At 40.7% G+C, this 15,151-nt stretch overlaps 1 protein-coding gene across 3 annotated transcripts in view; it reads left to right on the top strand.

The window, feature by feature from the left end:
- Window positions 1-15,151, top strand: part of rgs7a (regulator of G protein signaling 7a) — a 34,710-nt gene that overhangs the window by 6,807 nt on the left and 12,752 nt on the right. For 2 of the 3 annotated variants that reach the window (XM_030786008.1, XM_030786009.1), the window contains exon 1: window positions 9,362-9,403. The exons of the other annotated variant lie outside the window; for it this stretch is intronic. The gene's annotated coding sequence lies outside the window, so the exon portion shown is untranslated. Of the gene's footprint in view, window positions 1-9,361; window positions 9,404-15,151 lie in introns of those variants that run through there. 3 annotated transcript variants of the gene reach the window in all.

The following is a 15,151-nucleotide window of genomic DNA, read 5'->3' as shown; positions in this document are numbered from 1 at the left end:
GTGTGTGTGTGTGTGTGTGTGTGGGGGGGGGGGGGGTGCTGATGACCAACCTTGCACTACTGGCTAGCCATGACTGTCTGCTCTTTCTGTTTTGCTCTGTTTCCTATTTGTGTCAAAGTCAACTCCTTGTAGAAACCATACATGGAAGTAGAATTGAGATGAATTAAGATACTGTTGACAGGAACATAGCCTACAGAGACAGAGGAGATTGTACATGACTTATACCTGTTTTCACTGGCATGTTTTTTAAGCTGCTAATAGAGGCTCAGTACTTCAGACATGACAGAAATGAGCTCGGTGACATAAGAAATGATGACAGTGCATGGGGAGACTTTGATCCAAACACACAACGACCGGAGATCACTAGACTTGGGGGCATGAAGTGCTTTTACAGATGGTAAAAACAACAGGAACAACAGCAACAACATCTGAAAATGCAGACAGGCTGAAATGAAGAGACATGCAGAAGGACAAAGCTGGCAAAGGTGTGATCCTTCAGAAACTTCATGTCCAGTTTCCATGGGAATGCAGAGATGTCTGGATGCCGTGTTTGACTGAAACACTTGGCTCTCAGAGGATGTGCCAAGTCATGTTCTCAGTCTAAGTAGATTTTAACACACCATTTCACAGACTGCAACCTGATAGGTACAAGTAGAATAGCTAGGGCAAGTGGGTGCTTCAGTATCAGTGATAGATGGTAGACAGCAGACGGTTAGTATAATTAATAAACTGTCTTTTAAAGAAGTTGAGCTGTCATACATTTCTTTGAGTTTTTTGTTTTACCATGAGAGAACTGCACATATATTTGTGTCTCCCATTTATATTATTTTGTTTGTAAACATGGATAATGTCTCTCTGCTATTCATTGTTAACTCATGCTCCCTGATCTTGGCTTTACCTGCATATGAGCAATTTGTTACATGTCCTACAAGTGGAGTGAAAGTGCAAGATCTCTGCTCTGGCAACATAAAAGGATGTTAGATATGATCACAGAAACCATTTACACATCTGACTGCTTCTCTGTGCAGTTGCTGTTAACTTATAAGCTGAAATTGGAGCAGAAGAAATGTGAGAGCTATCAAAGTATGGAAGCAGGAGTCCTTAGAGAGTTTCAAATGTTTTTTTTCCCTGTACAGACTGGCATGTTTTCACTACTTAGAAAAAATTTGTGCCTGATGTACTGCTGTGATGTGACATTCAGGTGTGATATTTGTTTCTACAAGGACACGCCAACACTAACAAACACTGTTACGTGCTGCTGAAAGAATACATCCAAATTAAGAGAGACAATCAAAGACGAAGGTAATGTACTTTCTGCAGGACAGACATCAAAAAGCAAAGGAAGCTCAGCAATTATTGAAGAGGCTGCTCCCAGAAGACAAACAGCAGTACAAACGCAAGGCAGAAAGTGTTTTCCATGCAGGGAACTTAAAATGGGACTGGCAGGGCGTCTCTGTTCCCACTGGTCAAATGACAAAAAAAGGACTATACAGAGAGACATGAAACCAGGACTGGATTTGTTAATGATTGAAATACTTTGATGGTGGGCATTTTGGCAAGAAGAGCGAGGACATGAAGAAGGAGCTTATGCGGCACATCCCAACAGCTGGTGATGTGGCTGAAAACAAACAACTGGACCAGATCCTCAGGGAATATAGAATAAACGGCCCTGACAAATGTATTGGTATTTTATCCAAACTCTTCAACGGCTCATGACAAGAATGCTAAGTGCCTAGCATTTAAAATCAGACCATTCCAGATGAATCATTTTTAAAACCACTGACTGAGGAGTTAAAAGATGAATAGCCGGTGGCCATCATGATCCAGGGTCTTGAATGTCGAGTGATCTCTCGCCACTGGCTCATTTTGATCTGCCCTTTTTAAAAAAATATTGATGTAATGTTGTGTAATGGATTAACACAAGCTTATTGTCTTGGACACATACCATAGAGAGGACAGTCTCTGACGACATTAGAGACCATGTTTCATCTCTCTCTCCCTCTCTCTCTCTGTCTCTCTCTGTAACTCAATCAGTTGGACACAAGAGCTTTTATTTATGCAACAGTTTAGAATGAAACATTTCTATGTGGAAAAAACGCCAGTCTCAAATTTTCTTTACCCCCTCCCTTTTTTGCCTTGGCATCTTATCAAGGACGTCCCCATATCTCTCTCTCTCCATGCATGCTCTTGTTGAGCCTGGTACTGTGCTACGGAAACAGCTCTCTTCTTCTCTGCCCCCCCCACCCTCTCTCTCTCTCTCTCTCTCTCTCTCTCTCTCTACCTGTCTCTACATCTTGCTTCTGCTCTCATTTCTGTCTTTGAAGTCTTCTCCTCTCACCCACTGTCAATGCCCACTCCAATCAATCCATTTTGTTTCTGTGAAGGAAATAGATTTTGGACCGCAAGCTTTAAGCAGAATGTTTTTACATAAATTTCCAATGCTTGGATGAGTCATTTGGCGCTCTTGAAAAAAAAAAAATACAGAGCATTGACACTCTAAAACAATCTGCCACATCCATGCCTTAGGAGGCATTTTGAAGTATATTCCGAACACGTTGCGAGTTTGTTACAAAACACTATGTTTTGTTCAGTAAGGAAGAGAGAACCCTCAGCACTTTAAGGCATAGTTTCATAGTGAAATGGTAGATATTCAAGTAATTGGTCGTATATGAACGGTGCTAATGTTCAGTACAGATGCAGACTTGCAGGTTTTCCTCCAAAGGCGACAACAGAAGAAATACACTAGGAAACTGCGTCTTTTTTGTTTTTCTGTTTTCTCCCTTTTTTATCCTGGTGGTATTTGGAGAACAGTACACCCAGAACTGCTTTAAATGATGTGCTATATGCCAAAAGTTGTCTGCGAGCTATCCAAGGTCCTACTTTCATGAGGAAGAGACAAGAAAAAGTGAAGGGAAATGAGATACCCAGAGTTCCTATTCATCTTCACAAGATGATACAGCAGAAGCCCAGATCTGTGTTTTATCCACAATTCCCCATATTATTCAGGAAAGCCATTGGGTTAGCTTCTGTTTTCCTGTTTTCTTACTGCAAACACTGCAGAAATGTGATATACTATTGTGTTCGTGTGGACTTCCTTCAGGAAACGGAGTTGTGCCGGTTCTCACTGTAGATCGATTTCAGCATTACGTTGTATCCAATCTGACACCGTCCTATCAGGTCACCTTCTTCTTTTTACCCTTCATTGCTTTCCGCCAATGTGTTTGTTTTTTTTTTGTTTTTTCGTACTGTTGGTGAGAGCCTGTGGACAATTCCCATCTACGCTTAGCAAACTTGATGTAAATAGAAATCTAAATCTAACTTATTTTCTGCAGCTTCACAAATCTGACTGTAGGGCTGTCCTTGTAGTTCAGGAATTGATAACTTGCATTCTGATCCAACTCTTGGCAAAGTTTGAATCCTTCTATGCCAGATTAAATTTGGAGTGTTCCATGCCAAGCTGTAGGTGTGTGTGTGAGGAGAGAAAGTTTCAAAATAGATTCTGTTGTTGGAACAGATCTGTGGCTGCTTATTAGAAGTTGCTTAGCTACTAATCAACACGATATCTGTCATTTCTGTCAAGATTTCTGGCATTTCTGTCAACAAATCATATGTGTGGGTGGGGATCAAATACATCAAACTTTTATCATGTGCCCCTGATTGGTGCGTTGCTCTCTTTAGAACTGTGAGACTATGACACAGACTTCATTACCACTCCTCTTTTGATGGATCCTGGTTTTTAAAACTGATAGAACTGTGTGTATTGAATAGTAGTCATTCACATATAGGTCAAACGAATTAGCCACGCATTTGGCACTCTGCCAATTCACCTGTATATAAGTAGCCTTTATGATGGATAGCAAGCCAGGGAACTGTGCAAGTGTCTAAGAACTTTCAAAGAGTGCTGACATTTCAAGGGCTCGAGTGCTAATGATTGATCTTTTAAAGGCTGTCAGTATGACCTCACTGTCTGACCAGTGGGTGGTCTGACACAGACACGTCTCAGGAGGACACGGATGACCGCAGCTGTCCCGCCTTTTTGGAATTCTGAACACATTTGTGCCCATCCATGGAAAACCAGCCAAGGATTTGGAGTGATATTAACCCTTCATTCTCTCTCTCTCTCTCTCTCTCTCTCTCTCTCTCTCTCTCTCCGTCTGTCTCTGTCTCTCTCTCTCTCTCTGTTTCTCTCTCTCTCCCTCTTTTTTCTGTCTCTCTCCCTCAGATCGAGAACTAAAAATAGTCACTCCAGTGCACTTCCGCTTTACAAAATCTTCGAATTGTTAGGGCTTTTATTTCTGCATTCTTTCTCTTTCTCTCCCCCAGCCTTTCCTTACATTTAGCTCTCAGAGCCCTTGACAAACAGTGCTGTTGGTCAGAGATAAGACCAATGAATGCAGGGAGTGTATTTGCTCAGTCGCTCCGTGTGTACATGAACTGGGACTGGGGACACTGGATAAGTGTCAGATCAGGTATTACGGAACTTCACTTTATCTGCCTGCTATCCAACACAGGATGATTGTGATGATGATAATGACAATGACGACTGTAGGAGCCATTCATTTATCTTGATTTATAATAAGAACCCCTAAAAATATTATGAAATTTATTTATTCTGTTCTACATTGAAGTTGAAATTATAATGGAATTTATCTTGTATTTGTTGTTTATTGTTTAGTGTGCATTCATTATTGCATGAGTGGGTCCCTCTACAGGAGGAGCGGGAATAGAACTGATTTAAGATGGTGTGGTGACGCGGGCCAGGGGGAATAGACGGGTGCGACCGGAAACGGTCTTTGACCGTCTTTGCACAACCAAGCCAGACCTGTGCAACCTGTGAGACTTTGGATGGACTTTAAGTTTATTTTTGCAGTATTATGTTCATTCTGTTTTGCAAATAAAATTAACAAGAGGAACAACAATAATGCATTTTTATTTTTATTATAACATGCGTCAAACAATTGCACCCGACTCCCAATGAAGTGGATAAAAGTGGGAGAGTTTAATGGAGCATAGGAGACAAAAGGAACAAAACTTAACCTGTTTTTACCACTACAACGATGATGATGAAGGTGATGAAATGATTAGGACAGTGATGATGATGGAGATGGTGGTGATTACTACGGTGATGGTGGTGATTTAATAGTGATAATGATGACGATGGTAATGATGATGATGAAGACGACGATGAAGATGCCAGTGATGATGTAATAACGACACTCACAATTACAAAGCTGATTATTGTGATGCTGATGAAATCAATGATGATGATGATGATGTTGATGATGATGACGACGATGACGGTAATCACTGTAAAGAGACATAAAAGCATTATAATAACTAATATGATTTCCAAGAGAGTATTGATGATCCTTCTATCCTTTTATTATTGAGGATAATTCTCACTCTGTGTGTCATGTAGATGAGAGTCACATTACATCCGTGCAAATCATAGTTATTACTGTCAAGTGGCTGTATCATTTGTATCATTCTCCATAAGTCATACCACTGAGATTAACAATTCTGGGAACTGTCGTCCTCTCAGAAACAATGGGGTGCTGTGGTATGAGATATTTAAATGTATTCTATTTTTTCTTAACAGTGTGGTATGAGATATTTAAACCTATTTTTTTTTAACAGTGCGGTGTGAGATATTTAGACCTGGTTTTTTTTGTGCTGTTAGTGAGTTGCCCAAATGATTCATATGATTATGCGGCGTTTTTGATTTTAGCGTTGAGTGAGATAGGGGTTTAGAGCAGCAGGTGGGTAGAGGAATCCCATTCTACCATAGCTGAGTCACATCATCCTACATAATACTCCTCCACACAAAGACAGAGAGAGAGAGCGAGAGAGAGAGAGTAAAAGAACGGTGTAACAGCAACAGAAGAAAGATTTTTTAGCTTGCCATGACAGAAGCCTTAATTTATAAATAAAAGGCAACTGACAGTGACTTGCCAACTGTTTGGCTTTGAGTAGGACAGAGACTGCTTCACACTTTTGTGACCTATTTACTCCTGGTCCATCACGGTAGAGTGTTATAGTCTGTTTATAAAGAGAGTGTTAGTTTGCAGTGGTTTCGACATATTTTGAAGCTAAAATTTGAAACCAAACAGGGAAGTCCACAACACTAATGATTGTTACATTCAGTGAAGTCAAGACAGACTAGAAGGCTATGAGGCACAAATCGGTTACACTGTCATACTTCAACGGCTGATGAGTATACACTGTTAACACGATTAATCACTAAATAGCAGAAAATCTTACCAGATATGCTTTACAATACACATTAATACAAGCAGCAAAGGTGAGAGAATGGTGACAAGAGGTGGAGTGACTATGAGGAGTAAATGGGATCTTTCAAAAAGACTGTTCCACCTCCCATGGGAGCGTGAAGGTTTTCCTCGGGGCTTTGCCATCATCGTTTAGCAGATGCCCACCCACACACTCTCTGAGCTGTTCCAGAATATGTGTAGGCTTGGGAAAACGCTTTTTGGAAACCATTTTGTTCCTGGACCACCTGGTAACTTCTGTTAGTGTCATGTCCGTCACTCTCTGTCTTATTATAGCTGTTCGTTCTCTTTCACTGGGTTTGCGTAAGACATTTCTTTGCGTAAGACATTTAAGTCTTTGAGTCCTCAGATGTTAGGCTACTTGTATTTGGCATTTTAATATCCCATTTTGTATATTTATACTATGTACTCTAGTTCTTGATTGTTAAATACGTTCAATTTTTTTTTTTTACTTTTTTCTTTTCTTTTTTTTTTTTTACAATGAACTATGTTAACCCCTTAAGGGTCAAGTGAGGATAACAGTGATTTGTCTTGAGAAAACAGAGATGACAGACAGGAAGCCTCCCTCAGGGTAGGAGAATTATACAGGCTTTAAAGGGCAAACTCCTGCGTGTGTGTATATGTGTGTGTGTGTGTGTGTGTATGTGTGTGTGTGTGTGTGTGCGTGTATGTGTGTGTGTGTGTGTGTGTGTGTGTGTGTGAGAGCCTGTAGAAAAGGTGAGAGCATAATACATTAACTTATGTTGCAAGCATGCGTGGGTGCATGAGAAAGAAAGAAAGAAAGAAAGAAAGGGAGGGAGAGAGGGAGATCATACAGAGCAAAGAGAAATGAGATTTGGCACCTCTGTGTTTGCATCTCTGTCCTGACACATCATCTAAAGAGCAGCTACTCTCAGATGATAAAAACAGTGTCCCACATCCACAATACAAAGCAAAAAAAGGGAGATCAGTAACAAACAAAGCTCTCTCCTTCTTTTTTTAGCCAACCCTCCCTCCTTCCTGCAGGCTATATTTAGCTATGTATTAATGCCCTATTACACCCTGGTCTGCAGGAGCATCTGTGTGGCTAATTCATCACACAGAGCTGATGATAGCGGGATGAAGTGCCGACTGAGGAGGAGTGGAGGCATCAAAAGCTCTGTTGGAGAGCCCGTTGGAGCTCTGTCTGTCTGTACCTCCGCTTGGGTGGAAAACACTCTCCCCATGCAACAAAGACATTGAGCATAGCCCTGCCTTTACAGAGCCACTGCTCTGTGTGTGTGTGTGTGTGTGTGTGTGTGTGTGTGTGTGTGTGTGTAGACGATTAGAGTGTGAACATGGATGATATTAGAACAGACAGGAAGCCTAAAATTGAAGGGCAAACAGGATTTTCAAGCTCCTGTTTCGCTCTTCAGAATTATTAGATTACATGTTTATTATAGATTACAGGATTAAGGATGCTGCATTGGACAGATGACATTGTGTTGTTTTATTATGCTTAGCCTGCTCTACAATCCAAATTTCTGTCATTGGACCTTGGTTTTTGCAGTTGAATAGAGATTAGAGAAAGAGGTACAATGCATTTCCATTGTTTAGCTGATATTTTTGGTTCTCTCTGTTTTGGTTTTTTGCTTTCGAATATGCATTTGATCTCAGTGTACTACCTTGTTTTGTAAGGTAGAGGAATCTCTGTCCTATGTCATTACCTTGATTTCAGTTTACACATGGACTAGTCATCCATCCATCCATCCATCCATCCATCCATCCATCCATCCATCCATCCATCCATCCATCCATCCATCCATCCATCCAAGCATCTGCCCATCAATCCATCTGTCCATCCATACATCCCTACATTGATGTATTCATTATTCCATGCACAAGGTTAAGGCCCAGTAACAGTAACACACTCTAACTGTGATGTTAAGTGCATTACATGGGCTCCTATTGTCACTGGTTATAAGTGAAATCAGCCTTCTTAATGAATATAGTGTTTTATTGGCTTCTTTCTCTTTGTCTTTCTCTCTCTCTCTCTCTCTCTCTCCCTCCCTCTCTCTCTGTCTTTTTCTGCTGATGCTGCTCTCTCTCATTCACTCTGTTTGTCTAATACATTCCTACAGAGCTGGGAGGGTATTTTTTAAATTGCATGACTTGAGCTAAAGGAAATTGTATTTCCTTTTCTTTGAAAGAGATTGTAGTCAGCTGGGGGTTGTTTCTGTATTATAGCTGAATCAAATTACATGAACAGTGAGTTCAAAGGAGTTTTTCTTATGTCACTAAAGCCTTCCTGCAATGCTAGGTCAAAGAGCAAATCCAGGTTCATAGACCTGAAAGTCAAATGGGAGCTTGTTTGAATGGAACAGCTCTCCTAAGCAGAGAGGGGAGAAATCTGACCAGTTCAGGAGAGAAAGTCCTGAATTATGCTTGAAAAAGGGAGCACAGAGACACAGAGAACAGTAAACGTCTAGCTTCAGCTACCTCAGTCACTACTACAGTACAAGATATCCAAAATCGTTCAGTTGTGGAAGAAGCGTGGATATTTTCAATTATATGGAAAAAAATCAAATTATGAGACAATTTTAACAGTGTATTACACCCAGTCTTGCTGCACCGTGTATCTCTCTTATTGCCTTAGTGGTGGCTCAGAGTTGGAACTCCACATCCCAAAGTGGAGGGTTACCCTTTCGGCTATCGGCTGGAGAGCTGAAAATGAATGGCTTAGTAGATGTGGAGAGCTGGCTCTAATATCTCTGACTGCTGCTGATAAACCTTTGAGAAAGGTATTTCATTCTGGGTCACACTTGAAGTACTGAGACGTGGTGCTCCTACCTTTGCTATGCTGCGTAGCAGCCTTTAAAAAGAGCTAGTGAGTTCAACGACCCTGCTGTTGTTAAATATAAGGTTACCCGCATCTGTTCACCACTGTATCACTTTCACTGATCTCATCTTACACTTTCTGGTATTATCATGAGTGCCGTGTGGTTTGTCTAATGGTGTTATATAGTTGTAGGGAGGAATACAATAAGTGTAAATTTTTTACTATCAGGAGCATTTTCCTCCCGTGCTTAGCACTGCTGCATTTTTAAGTAGCAAATGCTGAATCTGTAGACTCATGCCACTTAGCACTCTACTTTAAGGCTATATGTCTTCCTCAGATCTGAAAGATGTCGTCACTAGTGATCCACCCTTGTTACCATAGTAACAGAGAGAGTGAGAGAGAGAGAGAGAGGGAGAGAAAGAGAGAGAAGGAAAGAGAAAGTCAGATGGGGTGGGGGGTTGGGTGGTAAATGAGAACAGGATCAAAGATTCATGTCATTCCTCCAATAACCTTGTCTGTGGGAGGCCAGTAACTTTCCCTCCTGTCTCTGCTGTTGCTGAAAGTCATTGAAATGCACTTAGTCCTTCACCAGTATCCTGCTTCAGTGACTACTACTGAGTGCCAGCCAATAAGGATGCAGAGTCATGGTTTGGTTAGGACTCTAAGACCCCCATCCTTCACTTCTGACTCTTTTGGTCTATTGGTGTCTTAAACACAAAGACTCAACCGCCCTCTCTATCTGATCTCCGCTAACTCACACACACACTCACACGCACACACACATACACACGCATGTGCTCCTACACACACACAGACACACACACAAACAAACAAATACAGAAGTATTCTCTGTGGGTTGTTAGTGTTAGAGTGTGATTGTGCTAAAATTCTCCTAATTTCTTGCCCAGATATTTTCAGCCTCACCAGCAGGTTTTGGTTAAGTCACTAGTCATCTTCAGAAATCCGGAGTGACTATAAAAGGTATGACTATAATGGAATTTGAAGTGCGAGATGATAATGATGGTCTGTGCCTAAAGAGTAACATCCAATAGGCAATTTGTAGAGGAATGAGGGGGGATACCATCCCCCTTGTTAGCAAACTGACCAAAATGCCTCCCCCTTATTAACCTGGCATTCCCCTATGTACTCTATAGAGTAGTGTCAGCAACTATTTTGGCCATCCCCCCTGTTGGCCATTGGGCCTTTCCTCCTTTTAAAAAATAACAAATCACCTACTGGTAACATCCTTTCTGCATCAACTCTAAATCGTATAAAGTCAAAGCACTAAACTCTGGAAAGGTGCTGAACTGAAGAGGCCACAAAAATGAATATCAATAATAAACAGGGATGACAACTATTTTTAACATTTTATCTGTGTAATAAAAGAAAATTTGAGTCAGCATAACTGAGCCCTGGCCATGAATAGCATATGAATAATTGATTTTGCAATAATTCGAAGTTTATATGTCCCACTATCTGCAGTTGTGTTATACACAGGGTAAGAGCCAAGGAGTTTACTGTCTGCCCTACCATTAAGTGGGGCACTCAAGTGCCACTTTTCTCTGAACTCATTTTCTCACTGAAAACCCAGTCAAACCCACTCATTCAGACCTTAAAATCCAGGTCAGAGAGAAATCATTTACTCAAATCACTGTGGAAATTTGAGGGAGCATTGCGTATAATGGATTCTTCTGAATGGCTGTTTCTTCTTTGAAAATGTGCAGTCCACAAAAAATCCCCAGTTGCTAGTTAAAGCTGTGTGAGTTTGAAATGTATCAACTGTTTTTGGAGTTCAAGTAATCAGCACTCATTAGAGAAAATGCAGTTATGAGAACACTATGAAACAGGGCCCTGTTAAATATACCTGTGACATTGTAGGAAGTGTTAATGCATGTAAAGCATCCCTGAAATTTCCACTTTAGGGAATTTAAAATTAGAAATATTAGAAATTTTTTCTTATTTTACTTGACAATAGAGAGCAGTCTAGTTTACACACAGCTGTAAAAGTAAAGCCCACTGGGAGATGTCTGAGAACAGAAGTGGGTCTTTTTTTTGGGGGGGGGAGGGGGGGGGGGGGGTATTAATGTGGCATAGCCATTCATTCTCAGAAATCATTTGTCTCAGAGACGGTCTCTTGGAACTGTGCCATGATTGGCTGGACCACATATGTGCCCATCCAATCAGTTGTCCCTTGGGATGCTCAGTAAAAGAACATTCTGTCTTTCAGTTGCCTTGGTGAATAAATATGTTAGACAGGGTGGGAATATGCTTGTTTCTCATTTCTTTATTAGCAAATTTGACCAAGAATAAACATATTTTTTTTCATTTCTGTATTAATAATGTCAGAATTGACTCATTCTGACAATACTGATTGCAGCTGATTAGTAGACTTAGCTGTCATTAATGCTGCTGTTTTGTTCATTTGAAATGGATTAAGTTTATAATATTTTGGGATATTTTGAAAAAGGAAACTTAGCTGCTGTCATGGAAGGAATGGAACAGAATGAATGAATGAATGAATGAATGAACGAATGAATGAAATTAAATGTCCTTTTATTTCCTTGGTACTTTAAAATATGCATATGGACAGGAGCTCGGGAGTTGTTTTTAGTAGTTTGGATGAACCAGAGAATCAGTGAAATCCTTGTCATGTTTACAGTGGTGGTATTTGATTACTTGGTATCTGGTACTTGGTTTTCTGATTTCAAAGTCTCTGAAATTCATGTCAGTTCTGCAGTTGAACATTTACATGTTAACATTTCTACATGCTGGCAAGGTCTTAGATAATGCTGGCAAGGTCTTAGATAATGTCACCGCTATAATGGCACTTCTACACTAGATTACATCAGGAGATCATGCCAGTGTAGAGAAGTGCAATGAGTGGAATACAAAGGGATTTCATGACCCTCAATTAGCCTAACTGTTCACAGATTCACTAAGCGGACTTTTTCACCCAGCAATAAGGAGAATGTTTCTTCCTCTCTTTCATTTCCCCCCATTTTTTTGGAAATTTTACAATGGCTTTTAAGTAGATGCACCTTGAGTGGATCCAAGGTCCTTTTGGACTTAAATATCTCTCTACCTGAGTTCAGTAATGGTCACACATGTTTAACTGAGTGCTCTTTCCAGAACAAAAAAAGGTGTGGAAAGAAAACTTGATGGGAAGAGTAATCCGATAAGAGTGTAAGAGAAGCTTTATGCTCACTCTAAAACGTTCCCATGGCAGAGACAAAAATGTCTCCAAAAACCAAATCAAACTGGCATGGGGTGCTTTTTACCTCCTGCATCTTATGTACACCTACACGCTGTGTAGGCATACACATACACAGGCAGCGTGTCTAAGTGTATGTGTATGTGCGGGAAGCCTACTCTAATAACCTAACCTATTTCCTTCATTTGGCTTTCCCCCCATTTCTTTTCATTCCTACAGCAGTTTTCTTCTTCTTCCGCAGGGTGGTTCTTCCTCAATGTGATTTTTCTACTGCGCCATTGTCTGTATTACTCATCTGAAGGACTATAAAATGGATTTATGTCCGCTGAAGTGTTGCTGCTTTCTAAGAAAGATCAGGGCTTCATTAGGAGTGAAGAGGAAAATATGCATACACTTCAACCATCACTGCCAAGTTTGCATCTTCTCATCCGTCACTTTAATGCACACATTCAATGACTCTTGAAAAGGTCATTCTGTTTTGGGTTTTTTTTTTTTTACACCCATTATCTTTGGTGTATTGTTTCTGTTCATTATCAGTTCGCACAAATAGAAAACAAACAAATGAAGCAAACTTAACAACCAACTAACCAAATACCCAACCAACCAGAAGATAAAGAAAATAATCTTTCACGGTATTTCAAGGACGTCAGTGAATCAGAAATGAGTATAGATTGTTGGAGATTGTCCTCTGATGAACGGAGCAGTCTAATGTGAGCCATTAAGTGTTTGAAGCAGCAGTGGAATGGTCTGAGAGCACTTTTAAAAAAAGAGACTGCTCGTCATGTTTAGTCAAGATCCATGTCTGATGGGGTTTTTTTTTTTTTGTTTTTCTTTTTTGAGAAATCCGTTTGGAATAAAAATGTATTCGCTGTCGAAACATTCCTGAAACTTAACGCTAGCATCTGAGAACATGCACTGTATCTACAACATTTGTTAAAGCACAGTAGGGGAACATAATGTAATATCTGATGAACAAATGAACTAAATGGAAAGTCTTCTTCATTACCTGTCAAACAAGCTGTTGTAATGATGATTTTTGAGCGACTGTCTTGGTTGACTTAAGGCTGTGCTAGTGTAAATAAACATGGTGTGTCTGGGGACTACACAAACAGCTTGACTCAGTCAAGATTCTCTACAGTTGCTTTAACAGGTTGGTTCGGTTTTGCGGTACGTGTTGGTAATTATTCCCTTCGCATGCAAGGAGACTAAACTTAACCTCAGTATTGACATGATTTCTGATCAGGGTGATTCCTCTCACCTCTGCTTACACGCCTCCCCTCCCCACCCACACCAAAAGAGCTGCTTTCCCACATGTTTCAGGATGACCAGCATGGCTTTGTTATGGCTTTACAAAGGCCCTGTGAAAGGTCACAAATGCCCAAACATTTTTTGGCTCAGATATCTGGCAATTTATTTGATACAAAATAATAACAAAAAAATGTCTGGAAGCAGTTACTGTCAGGGAAATAAACATTCATTCTATCTTTTCACTCATTCGTCTCTTTGATGGATTCCTCATCGCTTTTCAAAATCCATAAGAATATGGACTGAATATGGCAGAACACTGATAGTGTTTTGTTTACGACTGCCAGTTTATCTGTGGCCCACTTGCCAATGCTTATGACTTTTTAAGGGGTTTTTCCCTTCGGTAGTACAGCCTATTCATGCAGAAGCCACAATAAACTGTCCATTACTATAAATAAACATGTGCTGCACTTCCCTGACCAGTGCTATTGCAGCTGGAATGGAGGTCATTAGCCCATCGCTGTGGGTTTAGGAACTCAGCCCTCCTCTGTCTCTTCAGATGCGCTGTCGTGACGGGATTAGCTCTCCGCAGATTATTTTTGGCTGTCTCATTTGTCGGGTCATATTGAGGGAGTGATGTGTCCGTGGACTGTTTGTCATCTCATGTTGACTGATCAGCATGACTTCGTTATGAGTTCATAATGAGTCATACCGAGCGAACTGAGCGTGCCCCCCAGTCAACCACGGAATGGACTCGTTTGTACAAGAGGCACTTCATTTGTTTTGGAACTGTGTTTACTTTTGCAAAAAAAAAAAAAAAAAGTGTTTAAGTGGTAAACAACTTGAATAATTGATTAAAGTTGCTCTAAGGTGAAGTTAGTGGAGCTTTAGATTGAAATGTTTGCTGTAAATAACAAGCGCAATGCTCCTGAGTGGTGCGCTTGGTTAAAACAATGACTCAACGTGCAGAGGTGTGTCCTACAGCTGAGATGCACAAGTCCAATCACGGCAGTGCCACAGTGCAAACTAAGAGAACACAATCAGTCACGGCCCTATGGTCGAGTTCGTCTCCCGGGATCTCTCTCTCCCTTGTTGCCTGCTGCTGATTGCCTATGAGCAGGCATTTATGTATTGTCAGATGAATAGCGCTATTCTCATAGTGTGTAGTGTGTAGTGTGCGTGGATGCTTTGCAAGTTGTAGCGTGAAAAGATGCATTGGCTCATTTGACGTGTGTTGGAGGACGTGTGTGGCGGATTTGTTCACCTCCACTGAAGTGCTTGCTTTTTGTATGTGTGGTTGTGTGGAATGGAGGGCTTAAGAGAGATCATGGGAACTTAAGCATTCCAAACTATGGAGACTTGCCATTAACTACTGTTAAGATCTTATTACAGTCAGAAGAAGGTTTGGAGAGGGTAGATGAGATTATAAAGTTCAATTAATTTCTGAATTTGTGATTTATGTCTCCATGCCCGTGGAGGTGCTGACTGTCTCCATCAATCATGTCTAGAGTGAGACTACCCCCCCCCCCCCAGTGCCAGCTTTACATCAGAGAGAGCAGAAATATGCTTATCCCAACTGTCACCATCTACACTGTTAAAGCATTCAGCATA

This window comes from Chanos chanos, chromosome 10 (assembly GCF_902362185.1).
Source record: "Chanos chanos chromosome 10, fChaCha1.1, whole genome shotgun sequence".
Classification (NCBI taxonomy): Eukaryota; Metazoa; Chordata; class Actinopteri; order Gonorynchiformes; family Chanidae; genus Chanos; species Chanos chanos.
This window is presented reverse-complemented; position numbering and strand designations above follow the sequence as displayed.